Genomic DNA, 26,505 nt, shown 5'->3' with positions numbered 1-26,505 from the left:
AGCTCACTTGTGTTTGTTCTCTAAACGTGCAACTTCCAGTCTTTGTCACGGTTTGGGTAATACCAAATCAGGAGAGGGGAAAATAATTCGAAAAGACTGTGATGTTAACCAGTTCCGTAGGCCTCGGTTCCAGAGGGTTCCCAGACAAGCCGCTTGCAGGGAGCTGAGCCATCCCTGGGGAGGTGTGTCTTCACTTGGGAAGAGCCAGCACACCCCTTCTGTGTGTGCTCAGATTTTTCCAGATCATCTGTCTTTCCTGGTGGTCTGAGGTATAAGCAGGAAACTGGGATTTGTTTCCTGCTCTGCTTATTTTGATAAGAAAAAGCAGAAGTTGTTGGAAAAAGAACAACTTCTAACCTACAGTGAACTGTCTGGATAGAGCTGCCTGGTGTTCAATGGGCCCCTGAAGATTCCAGAGAGCTGCAGCCCTCGCGCCTCTTTGTTTACTTCTCCTGGTGCTCAGTCATTCAGTCAACACATCCGTGAACCTAGTCTGTGCCCAGCACTGTTGCTGGTGTGGGGGATACGGTGGTGGGTAAGATACACCAGGCCCCTGCTCTCATGGGCTTTACACCTTAGGGGGCTGAGACAGACAGACACTTGCACAAATTAATGGACAAATCATTTCAGACAGGAATGTGTGCTCTGAAGAAAATAAAACAGTTGATGGCACAGCAAGTGACTGGATCATGAGGTTGAGGAAAGACTGGAGGGTGGATGACATTTGAGCACAGACTTAAATGTCAAGAATGTGCTGCCCGCACAAAATCCAGGGACGATCATGGCTCCTCCCCTCAAGAGCCTCCCAGCCTAGTTGAGGAGAAAAGACACACAAACACAAGAGATGCGTCACACCTTACCTACTTTACCATACCCTGCCTGAGGCAGGAGGCGGGAGAGGATGGGAAGGGGAGAGGGGACAAAGGTCAGATTATGTAGGACTCAACACAGGGTTGAGGAGTTCGGATTTCATCCCAAGTACCATGGAAAGGCGTTGAAAGATTTTACACAAGGAAATGATATGATTTGATACAAAATTTTTAAAGATTCACCCCTAATTAAAAAAAAAAAAGATTTGGGATCAATAGGTACACACGGCTATATTTAAAATGGGAAACCAACAAGGACCATCTGTACAGCACAGGGAACTCTGCTCAATGTGATGTGGCAGCCTGGACGGGAGGGGCTTTTAAGGGAGAATAGATTCATGTATATGAATGGTGAGTCCCTTTGCAGTCCACCTGAAACTATCACAACATTGTTAATCAGCTACACTCCAATATGAAATAAAAAATTTTAAAAACAAGTGAACCAGAAACCTTAACAGATATCTCACCAAAGAAGATATACAGATAGGCAAATAAGCACAAGAAAAGATAACTCCACATCATCAGGGAAGTGCACATGAAAACAAGATACGACTACACACGAGTAGAATGGCCAAAACTTGGAACACTGACATCAAATGTTGGTGACAACGTGGAGCCACGGGAACTCTTGTCGACTGCTGGTGAGAATGCAAAATGGTCCAGTCACTTTTGAAGATGGTCCGGTGGTTTCTTACAAAACCAAACGTATTCTTACTATACAATCCAGTAATCATGCTCCTTGGAATTTAATCAAAAGAGATGAAAACTTACATCCACACAAAAAGCTACCCATGGATGTTTATAGCAGCTGTATTCATCACCGCCAAAACTTGGAATATTAGCATTAAAAAAAAGAAAAACAAGCTATCATGAAAAGATATGGAGGAAACATAAATGCATACTACCAACTAAAAGAAGCCAATCTGAAAATGCCACACACTATATGACTCCAACTACAAAATATTCTGGAAAAGGCAAAATGATGGAGACAGAAAAAAGATCAGTGGTTGCCAGGAGCTGCAGGACAGGGATGAATAGGCAGAGCACAGAGGATTTTCAGGGCAGTGAAAATACTCTGCTCCACATCAAATTATAATAATGACTGCAAGTGTAAAGTCAAAGTACATGCCATTAAACATGTATCCAAACCCATAGAAAGTACACCACCAAGAGTGAACCCTTATATAAATGACAGACTTTGGATAATACTGATGTGTCAATGTTGGTTCATCAATTGTAATAAAGGTACCACTCTAGTGGAGGATGCTGATAATGGGGGAGGCTGTGCACATGTCAGGGCAGGGGACATACAGGAAATCTCCTTATCCTCTTTTCAATTTTGCTGAAAACCTAAAAAAGAAAGTCTTAAAAAATATTCACACCAGCTGCTACGTGAAGAAAGATCAGAAGCAAGGGGATCAATAGTGAAGTTATGAGGCTCTCCAGGGCCAAGAGCTGGGGGGGTATCAGTTTAGAGCAGGATGGTATAAGTGGAGAGAGTGAGAAGTCATTGCAGTTGGGATGTAGATGCAACAGGATTTGCTGACAGAACAGATGTGGGTGGTTAAGGAAAAAAAATACAGGCCTAAGAGTGATCCCCAGATTTCTAGCTTGAACAAATGAGTGAGTGAATGGTGATGCCATCCACTAACACAGGGACAGTCTGAGGAGCACAGAGTTTGCAAGGGAAGATCGAACTGTGATGCTGGAGAAGGCTCTTGAGAGGCCCTTGGACTGCAAGGAGATCAAACCAGTCAATCCCAAAGGAAATCAGTCCTGAATATTCATTGGAAAGACTGATGCTGAAGCTGAAGCTCCAATACTTTGGCTACCTGATAAGAAGACCCAACCCATTGGAAAAGACCCTTATGCTGGGAAAGATTGAGGGCAGAAGGAGAAAGGGATGACAGAGGATGAGATGGCTGGATGGCCTCACCGACTCAATGGACATGAGTTTGAGCAAACTGCAAGAGATGGTGAAGGACAGGGAAGCCTCATGTGCTTCAGGCCATGGGGTCGTAAAGAGTCGGACACGACTCCACAACTGAACAACAAAGCCATAGGTGCTTACTGGACATCAGTAATAGAATCCCTCTCAGGCTGGTGCATCCATCCCCTAATTGCTCAAATTACTGCACACCTTCTCTACAGACCTGCCTTGATGAATCTCTACCCAGGGACACCAGGTACATGCCTATTCCCCCAACCCCATCCAGTAGATCAGGCCCAGGCCAGACATTTCCTGGCAGCATATCATTTTTTCCCCAGCTTTATTAAAGTATGATGGACAAAACTTGTGTATATTTAAGGTATACAACATGATGTTTTGGAAAAATAAATATTGTAAAATGATTACTACAATCAAGCTAACTAACACATCTATCACCACACATAGTTACCTCTTTTGTGTGGTGAGAAACACTTCAGATCTACTCTCTCAGCAGCTTTCAAGTATGCAATACATTATTATTAACTATAGTCACCAAACTGTACATTAGTTCCCTAGAATTTATTCCTCTTATAACTGGAAGTTTGCACCTGTCCATCAGTATCTCCCCACTTCTCCCACCTGCTCCCAACCCCACCACCATTCTGTTTCTGTGAGTTTCACTTTCTCAGATTCCATGTATAACCAAGTGGGACCACATCCTTGCTTAGCGTCTTCCCTGCCCTACCCTGTCTCCCTCATTCCCTTTCCCCAGAAAGCATGCTCTCCATAAACCCTGCGCCAGAGCCCCTGTCTCAGGCTCCATCTGCACCAGGGAACACAAGTAAGACAGGACCTAAATGAAGATGTCCCCTAGGCAGCTAGCATAGGAGGTTGGAGTGAAGGCTAGAGATGCAAATGTTAGAGTCACCAGGGCACAGATTTAAAGGCATGGGATACGATGAGATCATCAAGAGAAAAATAGAGCATCCAGGACCAAGGTACGGATCAACTCCACACTGAAAAGGGGCAGAATAGGAGGAGGCGCCACGGAGACCGAGAAGGAAAACCCAGCATGATCAAAGGAAGGCCAGCAAGTCTCTTGCTCCTTCTAATCTACACCGAGTCACCCCACACTTCCACCACACCCCCATCTGCACCTTGGTTTCAGGACAAAGAAGAGGAAACTCACATGTCCATGGAAATAGATTTGCTATGTTCTCTCAGACACTTAATGAGTCCTCCAATGAGGCAGGCAGGGAGCCGGCATGGAGGGTGTAAAGACAGACCCTGCCCCCGGAGCTCACCTAGGGGAGGAAGGAGTCAGCAGGTGAGGGAGGTTCCGTATGACAACTGCTTGGATGCAGAAAGTCACAGGTCAAGTTCTACTGGTTTTCAGTTATCTCATCTGCTCATTCTGCTCCCCTTCTCTTTCCAGAGGTATCCTGTCCTCCACACACCAAAAACAGAGTGAGGCCTCTATGCCCATGAGCTAAAACAGTGTCCAGCAGTGCTTCTCGAACTTGAAGGTACATGCATCACCTGGGATCTAATAATCATGACGTCAGTGGGTCTGGAAGGGGCCTGGGATGCTGCATTGCTGATAAGCTTCTAGGCGACACTGTGGATGCTGGCTGGGGGACCACACTTTGAGCATCGAGGATGTAGAGAACACATTACATCCAACAGCAAGGGTCCAGGGCAACAGCAGACGGTCAACCTGAGCTGTGACTTCCCCCACAAAAGCCCATTCCTGCAGCAGCAAGGGCTCAGCTAACCCCAGGGCCCATTCCAGCATCTCCAGAAGCAGCACATACTATGCCTGGGCACACAGAGGCACAGAACCTTGACAACACGAAGCAAGATGGGAAGAGTGAAAAAAGTATCCGCCTCTGGTTCTCAAGTTTGCTGACTCGATGCCAGGCACCTGTAAAAGACATTAAGCATGTTCTTCAATCTATCTGTGCAGCTTGTGGTATTTGCACTTATATCTTACCAATAAGAAAGGGCATTACTTGCCCAGGACAGTACAGCCAACGCCCAGGCAGTCCCACCTGGAAGCCTATACTCTGCATCATGACATCTGAGCTGATCTTCAATGAGCTTGTGGAGTAGTCAGCCCGGTGGCTCTGTGCTGGGCACTGCCTGATTTTGCAACAGAGCACTGGGTCTGGAGACGGAGGGAGTGGGGCACAGAGGATCTGTATGCCCAGTGGGGCATCCCATGACCACCACCAGCTAAACTGACCAGGGGCCCTTCAGGGGTCCTGGGGAAAAAAGAGGGCCTTCTTCCCTTGGCCCCCATCTTTCCTCACCCTGATGCCCACCCTGATATTTCTGGTTGCCACCACAAAGTCCCAGAGGCTTCAAGACTAACTGAGCATTTTATAAAAGGAAAAAAAAAAAAAAAACATGAGAAGCATCGGTTCATTCTCCAGCTGGACAATGTAGCGGGACCACCCAAGTTAGGGCCCCAGCTCAGCCCTGGGGAATGCTCATCTGCTGGAAACAGAAAACTAATAAAATTCTCCTGGGGTTTATGTCAGCTGTCTCCATCCCCAGAATACAAAGCCCTGCACAGATAGGGGGTTTCATTCACCCACCTCGCAGACAAGTCCAGAGACGGGGAGGGGATTAGCAACGGCACCAGGATGGGAGCCCCAAAGGACAGGGAACGGAGCCATTTCACCTCAAAGGCTCCAAGAACCAGAGCCCAGAGGCTCAGAACATGACACATTGGGGGTGTGCAATAAATGTTTTTTGAATGAATTGATATCTCTTTCTGCTCTCCTGGGAAACTTGGCCCAAAACAGTGAAGAACTCATCACTCTCAATTTTGCAGTGAGTAAGTGGAAATGGAAAACCAGGGGTGCTGTGAGCCTCATGGCCCAGAAAGGTCCAGGAACACTGCATGAGACGCGCAGGGCTGTTCTTGCTTCTCCATCTCTCCCCAAGCCTGCAAGATCTCGGCCACGATGGAGTGATCAAGCCTGAAGGCTGTGAAGCTGGGGGCTGCAGAGTCCAGCTCACTCCCCTCCCTGCCCCTGGGCTCCCCAGGCTGTGACTCAGGCAGAGGCAAAGCTTAGAAGGCACCTGGCCAGCCCTGAGGCAGGAAGTTGGTGTGAGAGGGGGTAGCTCATGGCCATTCCTGGCAGCCAAGTGTGGGCCCTCAGCCCCTCAGAATTGTCTCAGAGGGCCCAGGGTGTGTCAAACACCCTAAGGAACCCAGTGCTAACAAGGCACAGAGCAGGGCTCCCCATTTGCAAGGTGACTGGTGACTGGCTTAAAGGGCCAGTGGGAATTTCAACAGCCACCTCCAGCCACCAAGGCTTTCCCTGTGCTGAACCCTTGGCCTGGAGTAACCCCTGTCTCCCACTCCTCGCTGAGTGAGCCTTCCTCCCCATCCCGACCTCACCTGGAGCAGTGCATTTTCAGGGAAGCCCTCCCACCCCTCTGATCCTCCAAAGAGAGTCAAAGCCCCTGGGGCCAAGCAGCTCTTCTCCCATAGCTCTCACCAAGTGGAACTTGTTCTGTTCCTGTGATTATTTTATGGCCTCCCTGACTAGCTACCAGCTCCATGACTGACGGCAGCGGCAATGTCTGCTGAGCTGTCACCATTGCATCTTCACCTGGGGCTGAGACTGGCCCAGAGCAGAAGCAAATGTGCTGGATGCATGTTAGAATAAGGTTGGGAGGACGGAGTAATGGCATTTGAGGTACAGCCAATAGTTTGAATGTGGCAGGAATGGGCTGTGATGCATGAGCATCTGAGTTACAGCTTCAAGTCCCAGTTCTGGCCACAGCTGCCGATCAATAATAACACGGGGGGCTGCCTGCTCCTGGTGAAGGCCCCCTCCTTCTCGTCTGCACCTGCCTAAATTGCATACCAGTAAAACCTACAGCCAGGTAGGTGAGCAAGGACAGAGCTGGCCTGAGCACTGATCGTATCTAGGATCAGCACATTAGGGTTCATTCACTCACAAAGAGTCAATCACAGAAAAGCCCTGAAGAAACTAGTCATGGAAGGAGTTTCCCATGGCAGAATATAAGGGCTCTGGGCCTCACTTTGATGAGATCCCTCAAACTGAATCCATTCCACAATCACAGCCTTGGCAGCCACTAGGGAGAGAGGAAGACGACCCACACCTCCCAGGAGATGGTGGGCATGGCAGGCCCACTCTGATCTTAAGGTATGATGTGTGCCCATTACCTCCAATCCAGGAGAGAGAGAGAGAGAGAGAGTGTGTGTGTGTGTGTGTGTCTGTGTGTATGGGTTATTTTTCAATAGATAATTGAGTCCAGATGATTATGTTAATTCTATATTAGCTAATCCTCCAAATTTATGCTGAATAATTGTATAATAAAAACGCACTTTTTGAAAAATCTACCTCTGGCAGGTTTCCACTGATTTCTTCGAAGTCAGGAGAGGGAGTGAAGACAGGTTCCCTGCAGGTCTTAGGTCCATCTGTCCCGACTGCATTGACAATGGCAGGTTGGGAGCATGAGATCTGAAGTTGCCATAACAGCTTGAACCTCAGTTTCACATTCACAAGCCAAGTGGCCTTGGGTTTAGGTTAAGTTTAATATCCCAGTTTCCTCTGTATGTCCATCACAGGTCTGTGAAGATAGTGCATGTGCCTGGCACCTTTCGGGTCTCAGTAAATATTAGTAGTAATACTTGCTGTGGTTGAAATAACAATCATTATCATTTTAAAAGTATAGAAGGCAAAGCATTCAGGGTATGTGTGGGGAACTTCCCTGCTGGCTGGAAAACAAGCTGGACAAGGGACATGAAAGACTGGGAGACAGAGTCCAAACTGGGTGGAAGGGGCTGGGAGGGCCTACCAGGGGCCTGGGTGTCATTCTTCAGCCTGTGGGAACACATGGGTTTCTGAACATGCAGTCTACCCCAGAACAGAGTTGCTTAGTCCAGCTCTTCCCATGGGCCTGACCTGGCTGTACGAGGCAGTAACAGAGTTTCCCAACGGGAAGCCAGTCCCATGAGAAAAAAGGTTCATTCAATTCACTTCTACAAAAATTACCCTAAGTCAGCACTGCCCCAACCCAAGTGTGTGGACCCCCAAGAAGCAGTAGCAGGAAGGGAGGTGAGGCAAGGTTTTGTCTTTTAAAGAGGACTCTGCATGTTGTCTCCCCTTCTGACTTCCATTGTGTTCATTCAACATCTAACATTCATTAATTGAACATCTACTATGTTCCTAGACTTCAGAATCATCCCTAACAGCCCTTTGGAAAAGACATTCAAATTCATTGGCCTACTGCACTTTGCTCAGTAGATTTTGTTCATGTATAAACCAGAAAAACAACATTTGCTATTTTAAAAAAGAGGGTGAAGAAAGAGAATAAGTCAGAAGAGTGTAACTGTGTTAAACTATCCTTTAAACAAGCTGATACGTTATAGTCCAACTGTTAACACACAGAAGACTGCAAACACACAGGCTGTCTTGTGTTCCCCCCAAGGCTTTTGCCCAACACTCATAACAGAGCTTTTCCCAGGTCATCACTGTGCGATACTTAAATGTTTCTTAAACGTGTCATTCACTGATCAAGAAACTGTAGGTCTGTGTTTTCTATTCTAATTCAGGCTGTACATGTCTGTTCATGTGGAATTCTAGAAACAAGTCAAGGTCACCAATCAGCACGTGTGCACTAGGTGGAATGCACAGGCACCTTACTCAGCAAGCATTCTCCTCAAAGAGTTTGGGTCAGTTGCCCAAGAACCCATGAATGTGTAACTTATCACATCATAGTAACAGCCAGCTATTGACATTTTGAGACACTATTACAAATCTGGAGACTTCTTCCCTGACTGATGGAGGCGGCGGGGTGGGGGGTGGGGGGTTGTAGTAGGGGAAGAACAAACAGCTGTTAAATGCTGCTAGTAACTCAACTTTGTAATACATATATTTTATTATCCTCCCTTCAAACTCTGGGTCAGTTTATCTCAAAGGTATTCTGCTACTGCAAAGTAAATCCAGACTTTCTCAACACTTCACAAAAAGACAACAAAAACAACAAAAAAAATTAGATAAATTCAAACTGATTGAGTATCAACGACATATGTCCTACAGATCGAAGTTCTTTCCAAATTTTTGGAGGAAGCATTATCTTGTTTTTTAAAAGTCTGACAGCCACTTTCCTATGATAATGCAGTTGGACTAAGTCTGAGATGTGAGACTTCATTCATTCCACATGCTGCCAGCACATTCTAGATTTCAGGCGCAGTTCTAGGCACTGGGTCCCTGCCCTCATTGGGACTTTGCTTCTAGTGGAAGGACACAGCTAGTAGACAAGCAAATGTATAACCTAACAGGTATGAATGTTGCTAGGGAGGGAAACAAAGCCCGACAAAGGATGTCAGTTCTTATCCACAGGGTGGACAGGGAAGTCTCTGAGAAGGTGACATGTGAGCAGACAGAAGTGAATGAGTGAGTCCGGCAGTTTTCCAGGAAGAGACCATTCTGCACAGAGGGCATGGCAAGTGCAAAGGCCCTGAGGAGGAAGTATACCTGGAGCACTCAGGGAGAAGCCAGGAGGCCAGAGCAGCTGGACCAGAAGGGCAGCTCAGAGAGGCAGCAGAGAGCGGATCCCATGGGGCCTTGGAGGCCACTGTAAGATGGGAAGCTAGGCAGTGATGGAGCCTATCCTGGTCACAGAAGGCTCACTCTGCTGCTATGTTGACAACGAAGAGGTGCAAAGTCCAAAGAAAGGAGATCATGCAGCAGCTAGCGAAGTCATCCTGTTAAGAGGTACGGGCAAGGAAAAAAAAAAGAGTTATAGGCATGGACCAGGGTGAAGAGGCAGAGGAAGTAAGAAGTGCGTGGATTCTGGACACATTTTGAAAGTAAAGTCAATAAAAACTGCTGATGGATATGACTTGGGATGTGAGAGAAAGAGGAAGATCAAGGATAACTCCTATGGTTTCGTCAGAGGTGTGAAGATGGGAAGACAACATTGACTAAACCGAGAAGATGACAAGGTAAATGGGCTTGGCAGGGTTGGTGGGGAAATTTCAGAGTTTGGTTTGGGTCATTTTTAACTTCAGATACCTATTAGACATCCATGTGGATATCTGTTGAGTAGGAAGTTGAATGTTGGGCTATATCCAGACTAGAGACATAGGTGTGAGATCACTCTGCATATGGATAACATTTAAACCATCAGATTAGATGAGACCAGCAAAGAAATGACTATAGAGAGCTGTTCTAAGGATTGAGCTCTAAGGAGCTCCAACACTCAGATCAGGGGTGGGAAGAGAGGAGGAGGAACCAGAAGATGAAGAATCAGAAATGAGATGGATGGTGAGCATCTAAGAAAGAAGGATGAGAACTGAGTGTGTCATGAAGGAGGCACAAAACAGGTGTGCCAAGTGGGGCTGAAAACCCGGTAAGATGGAGATTGAACTGACCATGGAGTTAGCCAGCCTGGAGGTCAGTGTGACTTTGATTAGCCTCAAAGAAGAGGTGGAGATGGAAGTTTGACAGGTGTGAGTTCAAAATAAGGCAGAGGCTAGGACCTGGGGAAAGCATGTAGAGACAACTCTTTCAGAGAGTGTGGCTGTTAAAACCAGCAGAGAAACAGGTGGTAGCAAGAAGGAGGCATGGGAGAAATTATAGCAAGTTGGACATCAAAGAAACGGTCCAGTAGAGAGGGGGGAAAATAGTGATACGAAAGACAGAGAAGCAAACACTAAAGTAATGTCCTTGTAGGTACAGGGAGATGCGATCGAGTGCCAAAGCGGAGGGCTTGTCTGGGAAAGATCCAAAGGCAGTTCATCCACAGTGATGGAAGGACAGATGGAGCCTTTGGAGACAGGCATGCCTAGGTTTGGAGATGTCCTAATGGCAGACTGCAGAGGTTCTCCTTTTTTGCCTAAATTTTCCCAATGAAACAGGAAGCGAGGCCATGAGCTGAGAGTGAGGAGGGAGGACTATGTGCTGAAGGTCAAGGGGAGAATGTGTGGACTAGTCTTATAGAGCAAAAGGAGATTGAATGGTCTAGAGAAAAAGAATGGGACTGTAGGTAGCACTTGGGATAAATAGAAACACATTTCAGTAAGAACAGTCAGAATGGTCTCATCAGTGAGCATTCCAACTGGAAACAGGGTAAGACTTACAGATGAACAAAAATGTTCTGGGCCCCTTGACAGGGAGCCTTCCCTGACGACAGCAGCTACTTCACCAGACACGGGCAGCTCAGTTTTGCTTTTTTCTTCCTCCTGGTGTCTCCCACTTCTGACTGTTTGGCTATTTAGCGGCATTTCACATCTATCAGTGAACAGAAGAGGCAAGGGACAAGTAGGGCTGACTACCCTGAAGGTGTCCTGGTTTTTGCAGAGGTCAGCAACCTACTCTGGGGGACACACCTGGCCCAGCTCCCTGGTTTTGCAAATGCAAAGCTGTGTTTACTGTATAATGCAGCCCATCCATGCTTTGACACACTGTCTGTAGATGCTCTCACCCTACAAGAGCAGAGTTGAGCAACAGAGACCCCATGGCCTGCAAGCCTAAAACATCAGCAGTTACCATCTGGGCCTTTACCAAAAAGTTTGCCAATGGTTCACCAACTTTACATCAGAACTTCTTCTAGGACTTGTTAAAAACAGATTACTGGGCTCAACACTGGGAGTATCTGATTCAATAGGTTGTGGTGGGGCCCAAATTTACATTTCTAAAAAGGTCCCAGGTGATACTGGTGCTACTGGTTCAGCGACCATATTTTGAGAAACACTGGTTTAAAAGAAACCCTGAATATGTCCACATTGGTTACTGTGCTCATCTCATGAAGATCTTATTCATGATTGTGTAAACTTGGACCTTTCTGTTCTAACTCTAGGTTCAAATGCATGAACAGAAATTTAAGAAAAAGACACAAAATTCTCTAAACAGGGAAGGGATGAGCCAAACAGTAAAAGCTGAAGGAGCCTTTTCCCATTCCTTCTTTCCTGCCTAGAAGGGAGAACAATAGCCAGAACTCCAGAAATCATCTTGCCACCTTGAGAAAGATAGCCACTACCTAAGGATGATGGTACAGAAAAAGAGAAGAACCCGGGGCCCTAATGACATGGTAGAACCACTGTACATCTAGGGTTCCTTTATGTGAGTGAGTAAATCCAGATATAATGAAACCTGGACTGTAGTTGAGCACCTGTTAATTGCAGCTAGACACCATTCCTAAATTCTACAGGCTCAACGGGATATTATATGTTAATAAAGTTATGACCAAACTAGACAGTATATTAAAAACCAGAGACATTACTTTGGCAACAAAGGTCCATCTAGTCAAAGCTACAGTTTTTCCAGTAGTCATGTATGGATGTGAGAGCTGAACTATAAAGAAAGTTGAGTGCCAAAGAATGATGCTTTTGAACTGTGGTGTTGGAGGAGACTCTTGAGAGTCCCTTGGACAGCAAGAAGATCCAACCAGTCCATCCTAAAGGAAATCAGTCCTGAATATTCATTGGAAGTACTGATGTTAAAGCTGAAACTCCAATACTTTGGCAAACTGACTCACTAGAAAAGACCCTGATGCTGGGAAAGATTGAAGGCAGGAGAAGAAGGGGACGACAGAGGATGAGATGGTTGGATGGCATCACTGACTCGATGGACATGAGTCTGAGTAAACTCTAGGAGTTGGTGATGGACAGGGAGGCCTGGCATGCTGCAGTCCATGGGGTCGCAAAGAGTCAGACACGACTGAGCGACTAAACTGAAGACTGAACATATAAAGACATACTGAAACAAGGTTACAAAAATTGTATTACATTTTAAATATATACACTTGACAAATGAAAGCTTTTTTTCCATACAAAAAACAATTTACTATAACTGCTATTTACTTCTTTCAATTCCAAAAATCATAACCTCATTTGAAAGCAATACCCAAAACATTTTAATAGAAATGCAAGTTAAAATCCCGGTGAAAGGTCACGTACCTATTAGAATGCTCAAAACAAATAAAAATCATGGCAATACCAAGTGCTGACAGGGACAGAGAACAACTAGAAAGCTCATACATCAATGATAGAAATACAAAATGGTACAGTTACTCTGGAAAGAAGTTTATTTCTCACAAAGTTAGACATACACTTACCCTATGATCCAGCAATCCTACTCCTAGAAGTGAAAACTCATGTTCACACAAAAACCTGTAAATGAATGTTTCTAGCAGCTTTATTCATAATGGCCCCAAACTGGAAACAGCCCAAATATCCTTCAGGTAGTGAGTGGTTAAACAAACTGTGATATATACTTAGCAATAAAAAAGAAAAAAACATTGATCATGCAATAACATGGATGAATCTCAAAAGCACTATAATACATGGAAGACACCAGACTCAACAGACCACATTATCCCATTTATAGGATATTCTGGAACAGGCAAAACTATAGGGAGAGAAAACAGATCATCAGTTGTCAGAGACTAAACTAGGACAGGTCGATCAAAGGAGCAACATGAGAGAATTTGGCAAGGAGTCGGGGAGGTGATAGCACTGCTCTGTACCTTTATTGCGGTGGTTACACAACTCTGTGCATTTGCCAGAAGTCACAGAACACTACACCAGGAAGTGTTTCATTTACTCTATGTAAATTGAAAAACAAATTTTAAAAAAGCATAAATGAAGGCCCTTCAGGAAAATAGACCTGGGCCACATGGCCTTCCTGGGATGTCCCCCTTAGCTCCAGCCTCATTGTCTGCCCCAATCTATTCTATCCCCAGCCCCCAGGCCTAGACACTGTCTGGACAAGCCCCCAGAATCTAATACAGTGGTAGGCAGAGAGGATTCTCTGCCAAATCCTGGACACATTTTAACACCAGCCACTAACTGGCACCCCTGAAATGCAGAACAATAGCCATATTGTATGTGGCTCCATACAAGCCACTGCATAAACATTAGCAACAAGTTCCATGGTGACTCCCTGTTACTGGCCTTTGCAGCTGCCCAGCTCCCAGGACTTGAGTATCTGCCCAGGGTAACATGGAGCCTGGATACAGTTCAATGTGTCAGTTAAATCTATAGCTCATAACAGTCTTAGTCCTTGAAAAATCCCCGGTAATAATACAGACAACGGGCCCACTCCCACCGGACTCCCCCAGTTTCAGGTTTCCTAACAGTTTTCCCTGATGACCTGCCAGAGGACACCCTACCCGAAAAATTTGCATGTCCAAGGTTAATTCCTGACAGTCAAGCCATGGAAAATCCATCAGCCTCAGGAGGGATTCCGACCAGGGGTGCACTCCACCAGACACCTCCTCTGCATAAACACAATGTGTCTCTCTTGACCTTAGGCAGCTACTAAGCCTGGTTTATTAAAAACCGAGTATCCAAGACTTATTGCAAAAGGGGTACTTTTGTCGACCACAAAAAAAAAAAAAATGTTTCGAACATAAATCATTTAAGGCACCCCCCACATTAGCTGGCATGAAATAAACAGAGCTTGTCTTGTGGGCAGAAGGTGCCAGAGTAGCTCTGCCAGCTTCAGGCCTCCTGCCTGGCCATCATAAACTCCACCCTACATGCCTGAACTACAGTAAAAACCTTCACAGGAAGGTTTCTTCCCAACTGTTTCTTTCCACCCACCTGTGCTTGGTAACCCAAAGCCTGCTCTCATGGGCTGTGAAGGCAGCATCGTGAAAACACAAGGACTTGGTGACAGACAGACTTGGGATTCACGTCCAGTCTCTTCCTAGGCGCCTGATCACTCTTCTCAAACCTCAGCTTGCTCATTTACCAGTGGGGATAATAGGTGGCCCCCTCTGCAGGGCAGGCTTCCTCCCTGGTGGCTCAGACAGTAAAGAATCTGCATGGCAGCACAGGAGACACAGGTTCGATCCCTGAGTTGGGAAGATCCCTGGAGGAGGAAATGGCAACCCACTAAAGTATTTTTACCTAGGAAGTCCCATAGACAGAGGAGACTGCCAGGCTACAGTCCATGGGGTCTCAAAGAGTCGGACACAACTGAGTGACTGAGCACACACACATACGTATTGTTTTCCATAGTAGCTGCACCAATTTACATTCCCACCAACAGTGTAGGAGGGTTCCCTTTTTTCCATATCCTCTCCAGCATTCATTATTTTTGTAGACTTTTTATTGTTGACCATTCTGACTGACCTCATTGTAGTTTTGATTTGTATTTCTCTAATAATGAGCAAAGTGTCACCTTGACTAATAATCACACGGGTTCCCTTCCGAGGGAGTGTTACACCAATAAGCCTCTGGTCTCTTACTCCCCTCATCCTCACTCACACCCAGGTGGAATTCTTTTTGGCCCAAGAATCAATGAAAAACAAAATTAAATGGCCAAGGTCCATCAGAACACAGATTTTTTTAAAAGTATTTAACTGCTCCTACTCCCTAGGGTGCTCTTGGAAAATGCCCTGACATTTTCTGAAAGCCTTTTACACAGCCTAACTTAAAACCCAAGATTGTTTTCCAATAGAAAATAGCTCTTTGCAAAAATAAGAGACTGAACGTTCATGAAAGATGCAGCCACAATTTTTAATAACTTTTACATAAACCCTTGCCAGAAATCATGTTACCCTAATCCAGTTACACTCTAAACTGAAAGCTGTCTCCCACCCCAGGCTAACTTTACACCATCTAAACACTGCAGGGGGAATTTTGTAAGTCAGAATTCAATGTATCAGTCTATAAAATCAACATGAAGTCCATCAGAGACATGTATTTGCTTAAAGAAGTTTCCAACAAATAGAGAAGGGCATGAGCCAATCCCTGCTATTGGATGGAGTTTATCACCTGTTCAAATCATAAGATCATATTCACATCTTAAATTACACAGCATATAGAGTAAACATGTACTATGATTCAGAGATGCAGGAAACACCCACACTTATGATGAAATGCTGGCTGGTACCATTACCAAGAGGTTGTTATTTAGCATCTGATACAATATGGTCCTAGAAATACAGAGACTGAAGACAGATCTCTTGTCTTCTGAGTTCTTTTGATGTAGTTAGTAATGAGGTTCCTGCCCTCAAGGAGCCCACAGTCTAGTGGGGCAAAAAGAGAAATTACAGCAAACAAAACGACCCATCAACATCAAGGACTTTGGCAGAGATGAGTATAAAATGCTGGGGGACAGACAGGAAAAGGAGAAAGCGAAAGTGAAAGTCACTCAGTCATGTCCGACTCTTTGTGACCCCGTGGACTATACACTCCATGGAATTCTCCAGGCCAGAATACTGGAGTGGGCAGCCTTTCCCTTCTCTAGGGGATCTTCCCAACCCAGGGACTGAACCCAGGTCTCCCTCATTGCAGGCAGATTCTTTACCAGCTGAGCCACAAGGGAAGCCTAAGAATACTGGAGTGGGTAGCCTATCCCTTCTCCAGCAGATCTTCCTGACCCAGGAAGCGAACCAGGGTCTCCTACGTTGCAGGTGGATTCTTTACCAACTGAGCTATCAGGGAAGCCCACAGGAAGAGGAGTGGGGATATCAAAGAAGTATCTGGAGAGTTGAATTCTCCCAAATAAAATTCTTCCCCAAATAAACACACACATACAGACACCCCAACACCTTAGATCAACAGGAAAGGGAGGAAGGAAAGATAAAGAAAACACTCCCCTGCCCTGTTTCCAGCCCAGCGCACCCCACGTCCTAATTGTACCTGAGGAGGTTACCACAATAGACCAAAACGGTCCTCCCTCTCCCATCCTCCAACACTCACAGGAAGGACATCGCAGGGCACCGGAAGGCCAGCACACCACAAGCAGAACCCAAGGCACCATCAGAGCTAGAGACGCGGCCAAGATATACATATTTTTCAAAGAAACAGGACGGAGGCCAGATGAGGCAGAGGGCAGAAAGGCTGCAGAGGCCCAGGCCCTCCCAGTCTGGCTAGCAGACTCTCGGGGGTCTAGCAGCATTCTTTCCTTTTCTGCACTTAAACCCGGCCCATCCTGTGGCCAATCTGTCCCAGTTCCCACCATCTTCTGAGCAGCAGCCAGCATGAAGGTGCAACATGGTTTCATACAAGAGAGCAAAATGTCAGGAAAGGCAACAGCCAGGCCTTACCTTCTTGCAGTAGATATCTGTTCTATCCTACTGTTCAACGTTCACATTTGCAATGAACAGATATTCAGGTTCAGTGGTGGTTCCATTTTTACTAATTGTATTTATACACACAAGAACCACATCTTCCTTTTACACAAGAAAAATGAATATCTTCATAACCCCACCACCCAGAGGAAACTATTAACATTTTAATGTGTAAACTTTTTCTGTGCATATTTATCATTTACAAAGTAGAAGTCCAGAATACAATATGTAATGTTTGGACTTCCCTTTTTTCCACTCGAAATCCACTGTGAACATATTCATGTCAGAAATACAGCACCATTTTTATGGAGTGTACCATAGGTCTACGCCACATCTTACTCTCCTACTTTCTATTTAGGTTCATTCTTAGTTCTTCTCTTCCATTTCTGTCTTATCCAGCCTGATTTTTACTGCGTGTCACTGAATTAGAGGCACATTGCCTTTACCAGTACATTCTGTGTCTGGTGAGGACCCAACTCCTACTTCGTAGATAGCATTGTCTCACTATGTTCTTACAGGGGAGAAGGGGCAAGAGAGCTCACTGGGTCTCTTTTATCAGGGCACTAATCCCATTCCTGAGGGCTCCACCCTCATGACCTAATCACCTCCCCAAACAGCCCCACACACAATACCATCACACTGAGGGGTTAGGATTTCAACATACAAACAGAGGTGAGAATACAAACATTCAATCTGTAACCCTTTAAAACTCAGCAACTTAAAGCAACAATTTCTCCATGCTCACAGATTCTGTGGATCAGAAATTCAGAAATGCCACAGTGGGGATGGTTTTTCTCTGCTCCATGAAAACTCAAAGAGTTGTTGAGTAGTCTCCCTTTTTGAAGAAATTCACCCTTTTGAAGACAGTGGTGGTGGTGATTTAATTGCTAAGTCATATCTGATTCTTTGACCCCACGGATTGTAGCCCACCAGGCTCCTCTATGCATGGGATTTCCCAGGCAAGAATACTGGAGCAGGCTGCCGTTTCCTTCTCCAGAGGATCTTCCCAACCTAGGGATCAAACCCAGGTCTCCTGCATTGCAGACAGCATCTCGAATTGAAGGCAGATTCTTGACCATCTGAGGCATCGGGAAAGGGCCTTTTGAGGACACTGGTATTTATCATTCAGGTAAGTTATGCTAACACGAACAAGAAATGGATCCCATCAACAAGTGAGTTCATGTACACACCCAACAAGTGAAGATCTATATGTAGATAGCTGATTTCACCACCTTAATGGCAGAGGTGGGAAGAAGTTCCACAAAGGTCCATTTCTGGTCAAGCTTAGTTTATTACATAACTACATTGATCAGAACTATTGCAAATCAGTCTCATTTGCAATGACAGCAAATAACATCAAACTGACTTAAGCCAAAAAAGGAGCATATGAGCCATTATTGATGTAGAACCAAACTTCAACATTTAGTGGCTTGAAATAACAACTTATGATTCTGTGGGCTGACAGGGAGCTTCCTCTGATGGTTTCACTCATGCAGATGCATTCAGCTGCTCATTAGGCTGGAAGGTCCATTAGGCTGTCAGGCCCTCCCTGACAAGTTGTATCTGCAGTTGGCTAGAGCACTCCAGTTCTATGCATGGCCACTCATCCTCCAGTAGGTTAGGCTGACTTTCTTACTTGGTGGCTTCAGGGCAGAAGTCCCAGAGGGTGAAGGCAGAAGCTGCAAGGCCCCTTGAGGCCTAGTCTCCAGACCTCACACAAAGTTGCTCTCAACACATTCTATGAGTCAAAGCAATTCACAGGCCAGCCCAGATTCAAGAGGTGAGGACATAGTCTCTACCTCGTAATGGCAGGAGCCACAAAAAAACTGTGGCCATGCTTTTTCTATCACAGGAAGTTACTGACATATATAAATGGGAGAAAACAGGGGCTCTTTAAGCATAGCTGTATTCAGATGCTCACAACATCTTATCAGAAACCTGTCTCTTTCCTCTCTCAGCTTTGTTTTTCTCTATGCTGGCTTTATTCTCCAGCAAACTGTTCATTTATAAGGACCAAGTGACCACCAACCACTCTAGGCCTATATCCTCACAGTGTTCCAGCCCAACCAGAATTTCCATCCCCCAACAGTTGCACCTAAGTCCTAGAATCAAATTCATGGGTCCAGGTTGGGTCTCATGACCATCCCTGACCCAAAAGAGAGCACATACTCATTGATCAAATCCAAGTCACACCCGTAGCCCGCAACTAGGAGGAGCAATCAGTGCACTTCGATGATGGGCACTGAGAGTAAGAAGAAGACAGATTCTATTACCAGGGAAGAAAGAATAATATTAGGCAGACCAAAACCACAGATGTTTATTACAATAGGCTTCTCAATAGGTCACAAGACAGAGTCCCCACAGAATGCAAGGAAAAGCTCTCTCCCAATACATCATGCTACTCTGCCAGCTGAAATGCCCGAGTTTCCCAGCGGGGTAGTATGTGCACCACTGAAGGATTTGTTGTGCATTTGAAAAACAAAGACGTCAGACAAAGCCTCTAGTGACATGAACTTGCACAATGCTTCCGTCTGGCAAAAGATGTCCTTTCTCGGGCATTTGTCACTTTGCTCCCAAAGATGGCTCTCCCCAGTAGGAAGCAGAAAGCTTTGTCTTTTAATTCAGTGGTTTTTCCAGGTCAGAGGCAAATACAATTTTCCCCTTACATGCCAAGGCCCCATCAAGGGGCAACTCAAATAAATGAATGAGAGAATGAATCAAGATGCCCCTCCCTGATTAGAGTTGCTCAGATCCAAAGCTCCCAGGTCCAGGAAGCAAAGATGGTCATGGAGAAACCCAACCAGTCCGTCTCTTTGGAACCTCTTGGAGTCTGCTATACTAATCTACATTGGAGCTCTCATCTTTTCATCTTCATGGACATTCCCTGAGTATGGGACAAGGAGCTGGAAAAAGAAATCTTTGTTTTAAATTTTACCACATGGTATAGCAGTTGCACATGGCCCTTAAGACTTGTCTTCCACAGAATTGGACACTACCCTTTTAAAACTGCTACCCAGCTAAGATCCTCAGTTTCAAGCCAGTACAGGAATGGCTCCCATCCCAAAACAAGATGTTCCTCTACCCTCAAACATGAACATAACACTTGGAAGAGCAGAGGCCAGAGACTTCAAGAAGCTCACTTCTTTCCAGGGAGCTTGTCTTAATATATGTAAGTGAAAGTGAAAGTTGTGTTTGACTCTTTGCAACCTCATGGACTATACAGTCCATGGAATTCTCCAGGCCAGAATACTGGAATGGGTAGCCTTTCCCTTCTCCAGGGGATGTTCCCAACCCAGGAATCAAACCAAGGTCTCCTGCATTGCAGGCTGATTCTTAACCAACTGAGCTATCAGGGAAGCCCTTAATAAATGTAAGTAATTATCACCAAAAGCAAATGGAGGAATTCCCTGGTAGTCCAGTGGTTAAAGAATCTGCCTTGCAATGCACAGAACTTGAGTTCGATCCCTGGTTAGGGAACTAAGATCCCATATACCTCGGAGCAACTAAGCCCTCATACTCTGGAGCCCGTGTGGCACAACTACTGAGCCTGAGCACCACAACTAGAGAGTCCAGGCACCACAGCAGAGGGTCCCACATGACGCAACGAATACCCCATGTGCTGAATTAAGACTCTAAGACTCGGTGTAGCTAAATAAATATTTGAAAAAAAAAAAAGGCAAGTGGAATTTGCATTTGTTTACGTCCTTTTTGCTTCCCTGGTGGTTCAGTTGATAAAGAATCTGCCTGCAATGCGGGAGACCTGGGTTTGATCCCTGGGTTGGAAAGAGCCCCTGGAGAAGGGCATGGCGACCCACTCCAGTATTGTTGCCTGGAGAATCCCCACGGACAGAGAAGCCTGGCAGGCTGCAGTCCATAGCGTTTTAAAGAGTTGGACACAACTAAGTACAGCACACATGTTCTTTTAAGTCACAGGTTGCATAGGTCATGGGTTCCAGTCCCTGCCTGTTAGATTTTATTCCTTTCTACAGTTTTAGCCTAAAGAAGCCTCAAGCTAGAGTAAGTATGAGAATCACCTGAGACACTTTTCAGAAATAGAGATTCCTGGACCTTGCAGCATCTCAGGTGAGCTACCGACTCTACTTTAGTAAATACATGTCTACAGGATGTAACATGATTCCTATCTGCTGGGTCTTAGCTCCTCAGAGCTGGCATGACTAAAGGTTCCGTGAACCGGGCCAGGCTTTTGTGATTTTATGGTCATGAGCCCAACCAACCTCAGTTAGCACAGGGATGGGCAAGCAATCTACCCTGTGATGCACAGCTGACTTGCTCTAGCTCTGAGGAATACCTGATTAGCAGGTTTTCCACAGTTGACACAACACCTTTGGGTGCTGGGGATAGGCAAGAACATGTACCAGGGTCTCACAACAACTATTAGGGAAGAATCCTTTCACGCTTCCAGCACAGAGAGGGAAAAGCAGCCTTTTTGAAATAGCTGGAACATTTTATTCATGCTATTAATAATGCCCACTCTCAAGAGAAACTGTTTTACCAGGGTCTAACTCATTAGGGTTTTATCAGAGCTCAACTGACCTAGGGGAAGAGAAATACCCCATTCCAGCCCCCTTCAGCCATCCTGTCCCACCTAAGGAGAGGGAAAGACTGAGAACACTTGGGAGGTTCACCGTGCAGAGGCCCAAGTTCACTCAAAGACCGAGCCCTAATCATAGGTCTACAAAACACCTCCTGCCCCCTACACCTTACCAGCATACCATTAAAGGTCTATTTATTTGCAGTTGCTTTTACCCAGTATATCATGTCTGACTTTCAATTAAAAATTACAAGGTTTACTAAAATGCAAAAAAAACCCCACATAATTTGAAGAATTAGAGCAACCACTGAAGCCAGACTCAGATATGGCAGAGACATTCATATTACCAGATCAAGAACTTTTAAAAAACTATGATTAGTATGCTAAGGGCTCCAATGGAAGACGCAAACAACAAGCAAGAATGGGTCATGTAAGGAGAGAGATGGAACTTCTAAGAAAGAATCCCGAAGAAATGCGAGAGATAAACACTGTAACAGAAGTGAAGAATGCTTTTGATGGGATTATTAGTGGACTGGACACAGCTGAGGAAAGAATCCCTGAGCCTGAGGGTATATCAACAGGAATTTTTCAAATAGAAAACTGAAAAGCAAAGAAAAAAGACTAAAACAAAATAGAACATAATATCCAAGAATTATTGGACAACTACAAAAGGCATGTAACATCCATGTAATAGTAATATCAGAAGGAGAAAAAAGAGAAATGGAATAGAAGAAATATTTGAAGAAATAATAACTGAGAATTTCCCCCCAAGTAAATGTCAGAGACACCAAACCCACAGGTCTAGGAAAATCAGAGAACACCAGGAAAGATAAATTCCAAAAAACTACACCTAAGCCTTTCATATTCAAACCACAAGCAAGATAAAGAAAGAAATGTTTCAAAAAGCCAGAGGAAACAAACACCTCATCTATAAGAAAGCAAAGATAACAATTACATTGGGGTTCTCCCCAGAAACAATTTAAGTGAGAAGACAATGAAAAACAAGTATTAAGAAAAACAAAAGAAAATTCATCAATCTAGAAGAGTGTATCCTGTAAACTTGGAAAAAATGAAGGAGAAATAAAGATTTTCTCAGGCAAAAACTGAGGGAATTTGTTACCTTATAAGAAATATTAAAAGAAGCTTTTCAGAGAGAAAGAAAAGTATGTAAGTCAGAAACTTGGATCTACATAAAGAAAGGAGTAGCATTAAAGAAGTAATAAAAACTTTCACATTTCTTATTCTTATTTGATCTAACACATAACAGTTCATTCAAAATAATAATAGCAACAATGTATTCGATGATGATAGCTTATGTATAACTGAAATGAGTGATACAAGGAACAGAAGGAAGGAATTTGGAGTATTTTGTTATGATAAGGTACTTGCCCCACCCAAGAAGCAGTATAGAGTTATATGAAAGTGGACTTGAATTAGTTGTAAATATATATTGCAAATTCTGGAGAAACCTACAAAAACAGTTTTAAATAAAGTATAGTGGATATGCTAAGAAAGGAGGGAAAATAAAATCATGTAAAATATTCAGTTAAAAACACAACAGCAGAAAAACAGTGATAGACAAAAAAATAGGAATAAAGAACACAAACAACAAGCAGAAAACAGCGGCAAATATGGGAAATATTAATTCAACAATATCAATAGTCACTTTAAACATCAATGGTCTAAATACACCAAATAAAAGTATTTGTGCTCAGTTGCTCAGTTGTGTCCAACTTTTTGCAACTCTGCACTGTAGCCCACCAGGGTCCTCTGTCCATGGGATTTTTCAGGCAAGAATACTGGAGTGGGTTGCCATTTCCTCCTCCAGGGGATCTTCCTGACACGGGGATCAAATCCGAGTCTCCTGCGTCTCCTGCACTGCAGGTGGATTCTTTACCGCTAAGCCATCATGGGAAAAAAAAAGTGGGTATGGTTGTCACAAGCCATCCTATCTGGAAATAGCCCTCCAGGAAGTCATGCTAACAGCACGGATTTTTGTTTCTGAAATGCGCTAAAAGCAGCCTGGAGATCAGGTGCAGGCCCACCTACAGGCTCGCTGGGACTGGCTTTCCAACTCCAGATAAGGGAAGGCTCAGCATCCACTGAGAGGAGCAGGTAGCCTGGCAAAACCAGGCGCTGCTCCTCTGGCTCCACAGACTTTGCCTGGGGACCAGATCTGGACACGTACGGGGCAGTCACCAGCCTGACCCCTAGCTCAAAAATAAGGAGGGCATGTCAGCAGGGCCTTCTGGTTACCTCTTACCAGCAACCTACCATGTCAGGAAAAGAGAAAATGAAAAGAGACTTCAGGAAGTAGAGAGAGTACAGTCCCCTGGAGCAGACACAGTCACATGGCACACAGAGGAAGATCTCACCGAACAGCATCTTTCCTCTTCCACCCATTTCCATGAGGGGCTTCTCCCGACCTATACTGGATTGCGAAAGGAATGGGGGATGGAGATATTTGATTTATTGCACACAAAAACTAACTTTGTTTTAAAAAAAGGAAATAGAACCACAGATGAGAGAGCTCTTCCATATATACTGATGAGCTTTTTAGCTTTAATTTCAAGGGGAAAACTATAGGGAAAAAAAAATACTGGGTTCTCATATGAATCATCTTTTCTTATTACATCTGTTCTTTTTATGAGTAGCTAATGTTTACTGAGCATCTTGCCATTACTTCATTTAAGCTCCACAATGACCCAACGAGATACACAATATCTTCAAATTACAGACAAGGAAGCTGAAGCTTAGAGGTTAGCAACTTTGCCCAAGGACACACAGTTAGAAAGCAGTAGGGCCAGGGCTTAATCTTATGCCTCTTTAGACCCCAACCACTACCCTACACTGCCTTCTGGATGGGCAAGAAAGCCTCGAATGGTAATGGCTCAGGCTTCTCCTGTCACTCCACAGTGAGACAGGGGGTTCATTCTCAAGGTAAATGCAGCTTTAATGAAAGGAAAGCTACAAACTGGGAATCCACAACAGATTTGGGCCTGGTCTTCTTCTAAGCCTCTTCCTTGAGGGGAGAAGAAAGTGCAATAACACACCATCAGGAGAGGGCACCTGGTCCCCAGGGCAAAGGAGAAGACGAGAAGGATGAAAATGATGCATCTTATCCTCCGGGAAGCTCCTGACTTTAGGCTGCCTGGGGCCAGTGCAGCTGTGAACCTGCCCCAAGAGATAGGAAGCATCCACAGAAGGAGGGCCATGGACGCTTTCAGATGCTCTTCAACAAATACAAAGGGTTTCCACTTCAACCCTCAAATTGAGTATTGATTTTCAAAGGTCTCCCAGGAAAACACTGTGTCAACCCCAAAACACACCCTCTGTGCTCTAGACCATTTGCCATTTAACTGGGACAGATGTGCACTGACGGCATTGCCACTGACAAGCATGAAGAATCTCACACCGAGACCTACCTTTACTTCAAACTACATCTATCACTGGCTACTGGTTCTATTTGCTCTGCTGCATATTTAACTGAAACCATCAGCATTTGCAGAAACCAGAAATCCATGTCTTTCAGGGACTAAGAAACCAGAACCCTAGGAAATGGAAGGTAGAATAATGAGGATGGTTGAAGACTCTGCATGTCCTGAGTTTGTGGCCACATGTTCCAACCACTTTATGCTGGTGAACTGGCCACAGGCAACTCAGAAATATAATCCTCTCCTAAAATTCACACTATTTCCTCCCCTTGGCCAGATTTTTGACACTTTCCTAAGTTCTCCAGGATATCTTTGAATGGAAAAGTCAGGGACAGAGCAATGGAGATGGAGATCTGGGTTCTGGCTCCCGCTCTGCCAAGGGTTAGCTGTGTGGACTCTGGACAGTCTACACAGCTAACTCACGGAGGAAACAAAGGCACCTCTGATGTTCCTTCCATCTGTGGGCCTATGATGTCATGTTCTCTTCATGTTGGGGGCCCTCTGGAATCATCTTCATGTGGCCTACTCTACTCTGAAAGCGTCCAAACTTTCCCTACATTCCCTTTTTCCTATCAGCTCCTCACCTGGATAGGACACCTTGGAGGTCATTTACTCTTCCTGTAATGGTAAAGGAGCTGGTCACACAGCAACAGGAGATCGCCCTCTCTGGGCTCTGACCAGGAATGTCCTCACACTTCCCACCCCACATCCCGCCCACCACTCCGCTGGGCTACAAATCCCCAGATGGATATTGTGCTTGTTGCCCCAACATCCTTGCCACCCTCCCACCTTACACAGCCATGTGGTCAGGAGGAAGGAGGAAAAATAACCTGACCCTCCGCTCCAGAAATGGGTATTTCCCCCTCCCCTGGTACACAGGGATGGTCTAAGGAATCCAGGCCTACCTCACTCACAGCACGGCACTTTCCTAGCCAAAGGGGTTGGTTAAATGAGTGGGCTTTTGATTCCATTTAGATCAATAATCTGAGAGCCAAAGTTTTCTGAGCGTACCCAGGAAAGTGTGACTGGAGGCCAATTCTCTCTTCCCTCCCCTGGAAAGTGTGATGTTTAGATATAAAGCGTGGAACCACTGCAGCAATCCTGCCACCAGGAAAAGCTAGGCTTTGGGTTAAACAGACACCGCAAAAAGGCAGAGGGGGAACATAAAGGCACTGAGTGTTTGATGACACCATTAAGCTGCTGAATGAAACCAGTCTTGAAATCTACTTTGTATCTGTACCTTCTACTACTTGAGCCAATGAATCCCCTTCATCGGATAAGCCAGTTCAAAACATGGTATCTGTTTCTTATGAGATAAATTCCCAACTGATAGACACGGTACCAAAGATCACACACAAAGCTGATCTACAGTCACACTTCAAAGATCTAGGGATTAGCACCAGAGAGTAAAACCAGCTCCCTTGTGCTCTTACCACTTCCACCAGAAACCAAGGAAACTCCCTTCCTAGGCCACCAACCAAGAAATCAGGCAGAGTTTCTCTCACAGAGCTGGGGTCACATGCAGTCTCAGCCATTGGGAGGCCGCTGCTGAGAAGGGAACACGGCCCCTTCCTCTGTAGCCCTCCATGCCAATTCAGAGACAGGAAAGATGGTACTGCCACATGAAAGGTAGGAGAAGTGCTT

General features: G+C 45.1%; 1 protein-coding gene across 4 annotated transcripts in view; it reads right to left on the bottom strand.

Moving 5' to 3' along the window:
* Positions 1-26,505, bottom strand: part of SMOC1 (SPARC related modular calcium binding 1) — a 145,576-nt gene that overhangs the window by 106,584 nt on the left and 12,487 nt on the right. The window lies entirely within an intron of this gene.

This window comes from Giraffa tippelskirchi, chromosome 7 (genome assembly GCF_054371585.1).
Source record: "Giraffa tippelskirchi isolate mGirTip1 chromosome 7, T2T-mGirTip1v1.2.pri, whole genome shotgun sequence".
Taxonomy (NCBI): Eukaryota; Metazoa; Chordata; class Mammalia; order Artiodactyla; family Giraffidae; genus Giraffa; species Giraffa tippelskirchi.
This window is presented reverse-complemented; position numbering and strand designations above follow the sequence as displayed.